The sequence below is a fragment of the Canis lupus genome, chromosome 17 (genome assembly GCF_048164855.1).
Source record: "Canis lupus baileyi chromosome 17, mCanLup2.hap1, whole genome shotgun sequence".
Taxonomy (NCBI): domain Eukaryota; kingdom Metazoa; phylum Chordata; class Mammalia; order Carnivora; family Canidae; genus Canis; species Canis lupus.
This window is the reverse complement of record NC_132854.1, coordinates 53,387,232-53,393,321: the sequence shown is the minus strand read 5'-3', so window position 1 is coordinate 53,393,321 and position 6,090 is coordinate 53,387,232. Positions and strand designations below refer to the sequence as shown.

The window sequence follows — 6,090 nt, the reverse complement described above, 5'->3', positions numbered from 1 at the left end:
GTGGAAGAATAATTCAGAGTTCTTTCTGCTTCATCTTGTGTTTGCTACAGGTGGACTGTGGAATCACAGCATGTGACAAGTTATTTCTTGATCATTTAAAATAATAATAATTACCTTATCTGATTGTAAAAGTAATATATATGTCATTTTGGAATCTGAGATGTCTATAATAATTTAATTAATTAAGGGGTAATAGACATATTAAGAATAGGGTTGCCAAGGCATAGAGTGAGAATTCCAAGCATCTTCCACTCTGCTCACACTTTTGCCTTTGCCAAACCTACCCCATTGGGTTGTTTGATTAACTGAGATCATGGCTATAGAAAGCTCTCATTTTATGCTAGCTCCTTCTTTCTCTCTCTCTCCTCTCCCCTATTATATGCTTATACACATACACACACAAGAGCACCCACATATACACACCAAAGAAGTATTCTAACATGTGAGAAATCCCAGCTTCTTCGTTCACGAAGCTAAGGCTCAGATCGTCCCAAAGAGAAATTTTTTAAAAAGATTTTATTTATTTATTCATAGAGACATAGCTAGAGAGAGAGGCAAAGACACAGGCAGAGGGAGAAGCAGGCTCCACGCAAGGAGCCCGACGCGGGACTCGATCCCCGGTCTCCAAGATCACGCCCTGGGCTGCAGGCGGTGCTAAACCGCTGCACCACCGGGGCTGCCCCCAAAGAGAAATTTTTTAGGAAAACAACAGTCAGCATCTCTGTGTGTCCTGTTTCCATGATAAAGCTTATAAACTATAAATATTTGATTTAATGCTGTTTTCCCTCAACGTGCACTTCAGAAACTCTTTTAATATTATCTGTGATAGAAGCTAACGCTGTGTCCTCTACTCGGATCATCCCAATATCCCTCCTCCCATTTTCCAGATCTGTAGAGCAGAGCATAAATATTATTCAAAGCTAGAAAGATTTCTTCTTTCCTCAAATAGCATAAGGAAATGACTGACGATCTTTCTTGTGGCAACAATTCATGTGTGCTTTTCTTGGGCTATTGCTGAGGAAATCCATCTCACCTATTCAAGGGGACTATACCTGATAAGGTTTGATTAAAATGCTTGGCGACTTCAAGGAGGACAAATCTACCAAATAACTTATGACTGAAATAAAAAAGACAGATTTGCTTAAAAGACTTACCCTGTATTATAATCTCCCCCCTTTTAAAAGCTGGTACTCATATTCAATGCAGTTTTCTTACAAGGTCTCTTCATGCGTTAGTGGTGGTAGAAATTCAGTCTGTTGATAAGCTGATATCCAGGCAACGTGGCACCATGAAACAAGAAACTGGGGGAATTTGGCTGCATGCCTTTCCTTGCTTCTGAGCAACATTCAACTGCACTGTTTATCTTTTTTCTTCCAAATTTTGTGTCTCATCAAGCGCCAACTTCTAAATCTACCGTATCTGCATTATGTGCAGACATGAGAAAAGAAAGTGTGTGGAGACAGAGAGGCTCTGAATATTAAAGGTCAAGAAATCCACGAGAGCAATGGACCATTACATGAGTATTTCCCACATTTGGAGTCAGTTCCTCCCACATCACTCAGAATGATGAAGGAGCAGTTCCTAAATACAGAGGTACGGGCATGAATTTTTACTGTGCTAACCTATGGAATTATCCTATTTTTCAAGATAATACTCCATTCTTAATTTTTGAAGGAGTAAGATATTCTCATTTTTGACCTTGGATAGAGGCTGTGTATGCTAACAATGAACCTGTGGCACAAGGATCCTGCCCACACTGATGTCATCAGCATAAGCCTCACATTTTAACTCGACTCATGAAAGCAATCTTATTCCTTCCTCTGGGCTAGCACTATTACTATAGATTTCCTTTTTTCCCTGGAGAATCCTCCTTCTGAATGCCAGATTATCTGTAAAAATGAAGACTTCCTAAAGAAAATAAAAGAAGTACCAAAAGAAAACTACACATTCAAAATTCTGAGGCGTCTAAGGGGAAGAAAAAAACTAGAGAGAGGAGAGTGATGAATTGTAGCTTAAGGAAGAAAGAAAGGACTTAACCAGACACAGGAGGTTTGCATTTTCTGTAATAGTTTAAATGCAGACCTTCTGGGGGAATAAATATGGCAGAAACAAGAGTCTATGAAAGCCCGTGGATACCACAAACCTCTTATTGGGTCTGAGAGTTTGGTGATTCTCTACTGAGAGATAAAGAACAGATGCATGCAGAGCTGACATTGTCAATTGAGTCTTCCTTGAATGTTTTCCCAACATATGATGAAATGGCTCCTAGGGCACACGGCATCTGCTGTTATACACACGGGCTGATTCAGAGCAGTGTGCATCAGTCCTTGCATAACCAGGAAAACAGACACAGATCTAGGTGTTTGACAAAGAGGGAGTTTAATATAAGGATTCTGTTACTAAAGTATTGTTGTAAGCTAGAGGAGCAAAACCAGAAAAGTCAGCTGGTGCAAAGATTGGCAATTACACTCAACGACGATCAGACCTGGAGGTGGAGGAAAATTATTTTATCCAGAATCCATAAACACTGTACCATTGGGGCTGCTTCTGTTGGATCATGGCCTGAGTAGCACCTTCAGGACCCAACACTCAGCCAGTGCCCTTGCTTCTTCTGTGTTCTTTCCCAAATGCTAACGTTACATTTACAGTTGCTATCACCACCATCACTGCCCCGCTGTGCTGTCCCTGACGTGGCTGCTGATGAACTTTTTGCAAAAAGTATTTATGAGAATGGCTTTATTTTATTATTTTATTATTTAAAGCAGAAACCACGAAAGCAACTTTTTCTTTCCCTCCACCTTCCATCTTCTGCCTCCCATCATATGCCAGCTGGTGAGGGATTTTTCAAAATTGGTTTTGCAGCCTTCCCATTACTTTGGTAAAGAGAAGGGTATAGAAGGGCAAGTACAAAGCTGAGAGATATTGAACACTATCTGAACACAGGGGGATACGCTATCAGCAAAAATCCAAGAAATACCTCTTGTTTCTAGGATGTCAGGTATGAGGCTGAAGAACTTAGATATATAGGCAGTGTTTGCCTATCAGTGTTTGCCTATCACCACTAACGTTTGGAGTTTTTAAAGAAAAAGCAAACGAGATAATTAGCTCTGTAGATAGTGTCAAGGAATGAGATAGGAATTTTTAGTCAATAACTTAACATTTAAGGATGATGAAACCATGTAGATCATCCATTTTGATCAAATAAATTATTTTTCCAAAGACTAACTAGACTTTTCAAAAGGAATTAAAACTGACTACAAAAAAAAAAAGAGAATAGAAATAACTAAAAGCTAAAGGGAATATAATGTTGACTACTGATAGAAAAGATGCATGCTATTTCATAGCTGAAATATTGGTATGGCAGTGGGACACAATGATTACCTCTGTGGTGTATCTACATAACAATGCTAAGAACATGGGTAATAAAGTGTTTTCATAGAATAGCAGGGTAAATACGACCTCATGGGCATTATCGAGTGAGGAAGAGGGACCCATGACTGGAATTCAAGATGAGGTTAAACCCTAATTCAAAGAATCCAGTCTTCAGAACAAGAGGCAGAGCATAATTATATTTCATTGAGATAAGTACTTCCTTGGAAAATCTTGAACCCAAACAGAAATTACCTGCTCACATCTTTCTATACTTGCTCCTTCTCGAGGATCCCCTTAGCTGCAGATCTCTCCATGGGGATAGCTCTGCTAGGCACAGATATCCTCCTGTGCTTGGGGGTTGGGGCAGGTGTCAATTATACCTCTACTATCTTGCTTTATTTCTCTGATCTGTTCACATAGAACCCCCACTTCTCCAAGACCCCAAACCAAAACTCTCACACATACCAACACTTTTGGAGTCACTGGTCTCAAAAACAAAAAAAACAGATTCAGGAAGTCCTAAAAAAAAAAAAATCTAAAATGGAATGCAACTCAAGAACAAAATTCTCTATGGATTTAATTTTGACTCTACAATCCCAAGTAAATGGTATGGAAGGAAGAGGGATAATGTTAAAAGGAATTAGAATAGGCATACTGGGACTTTGTAGATTATTCTAGATTCAGGATCATGTTTTTTGTTTTGTTTTTGTTTTTTGTTTTTTTGTTTTTTTAATTGTAAGAATTTAGAAGAAAGTCTTTCTCACTAGGGACTAGCAATGGTCCCCTAAAAACAGGTCTTATGGCATACTTATTAAACAGTAGGGCCAAGACTCAAACCCACGGTTACCTGAGGTCTATGATTTCTTCCCTTGGCCTCTGGAAATAAAAGGGAATTTAAGCAACACACACATTGCTGTAATGGGAATGTGGCTCCTATCGAGCCATCCCGCAGACAAAATTCATGCATCTTGGTTCTTTTCCTCCTTGGGTGTGTTCTGTTTCCATCTGCAGTATTGCTTTGTTGAATAAAAGAAGGCTTCTGTTTCACAAAGACTGGTGGTCATAATCCTGGAGCAGGATAGTCTTATTATTATCAAGTCATCGACCTTCTAATAATTCTCCAGGGAAAGCGTCACACAAATAGGCACCCAGCAGGCCAGTCGCATCAGTCCTCAAACCTATCCAGGCATTTTTGCATTCACAGTGGATATGGGTGTGAAGCTTAGCTCCTTGCCTAAAAAAACACTCTCCATATGTATTCTAATTTTTTAAAAAGTGGATTGAATAAAAATGCCAACCAACTACCATTCGACAGTAGATTGGCAAAGCAACTGTATAAACATTTAAAAGATCAGTACTGACAGCTGTGTTTTCAAGCAATGTAATTTCTTTTTTCTTTTTTTCTTTCTTTCTTTCATTCTTTTTTTGTTGTTGCTAATAGAGAGAGGGCTCTGAGACTTTTAGATGTTATAGACCTCATATTTATGCATTTGGCAAGGTGCCTTGTACAATCCTCATGGACAGGTAAGTACAAATTGAAACTTGTTAAAAACTTATACTAAAGTGTGCTAATTAATGAGTCCATGACAATCTGGATAGGATTTTGGTGGCATGCTCTGATCTATTCCACAGTTTTACCAGCTTATTAAGTTTTCAGATGATGAAGATCTAGTTTCCAGATGACAGAGATCTAGATGGGATGGAAAACAGAGCAGATGGCAGATGGCAAAAAGATCTAAGCTAAAAGTGATGGACTACATCTAATAGGTTGAAATGTAGTAATAATGAAAACAATATTCTGCATCAGGGCTTCATTTCTAGCCAGACAAATACAGAAAGAAAATGTGTGCTTAGGAGCAGTTCAAGCATAGGGAAAGTAAATGCAGTAGGAGTTAATGGAGCTGTCAGAGGGATTCGTGGGTGTGTAGGCTGCATCAACAGAAGTATAGTTTCTAAAACAAAGGAGGACTGTCCTGACAGCTATGACTGTCCTGATGTGCTTCCTGCCACAATGTGTTGCATGCACACAAAGGACATAGGCAAACTGGGCTGTGAGGCAAAAATTGAGATGCTTTGTCATAGGATGAACTGACACACTTAAGAGGTGTTGAGTCTGGAAAAGACCTATGGTAGGAGGGGGTGGGGTGGGCAACAGTGCTTCACAAAATATTTGTAGAGCTCGTACATTTGAGATCAGACTTACTTTGTATATCATACACCAAAAAAAGAAAAAATTAGGATCTAGAAGCAGAAGCCACTAGGATACAAATTTGTGATGAAAGGAACTACCCCAGGAAAGAATGTGCTCCCCATCCCAGATGTCTTAAAAACAGACTTACTTGATGAGAATGTGGTAAAGGGTCTTTACACATAATATTGGGTCACTGACACTATAGTTTATCCTTCCCAAGGCCATATATGCGCCAGAATGTCCCAGCTCCTCAGCCCCCCATGGTGCTATCCTGCCCTTCCTGGTACTGTCCATCCTCTATAAGCTTCAGCATTCTAGGCTTTGACTGAGGTAACAAAACTGGCCAATTCTTACATAACTGTGGCTCACTGTGCACCATTCCAGGCCCCTTAGTTGCATTAACCCAGTTAAGCCTCGTAACAGTACAATGAGGCATGCACTATGACTAGCTCCATTTTGCTTATGAGGAAATGGGGGTGAAGAGGGGTTCCATAACTTGCCCATGTTTCCCACAGCAGAGAAGTGTC

The 6,090-nt window shown here is 39.7% G+C and overlaps 1 protein-coding gene across 1 annotated transcript in view; it reads right to left on the bottom strand.

Annotated features, from left to right (window-relative positions):
- FAM216B (family with sequence similarity 216 member B) overlaps positions 1-6,090 on the bottom strand; it is a 63,849-nt gene that overhangs the window by 5,311 nt on the left and 52,448 nt on the right.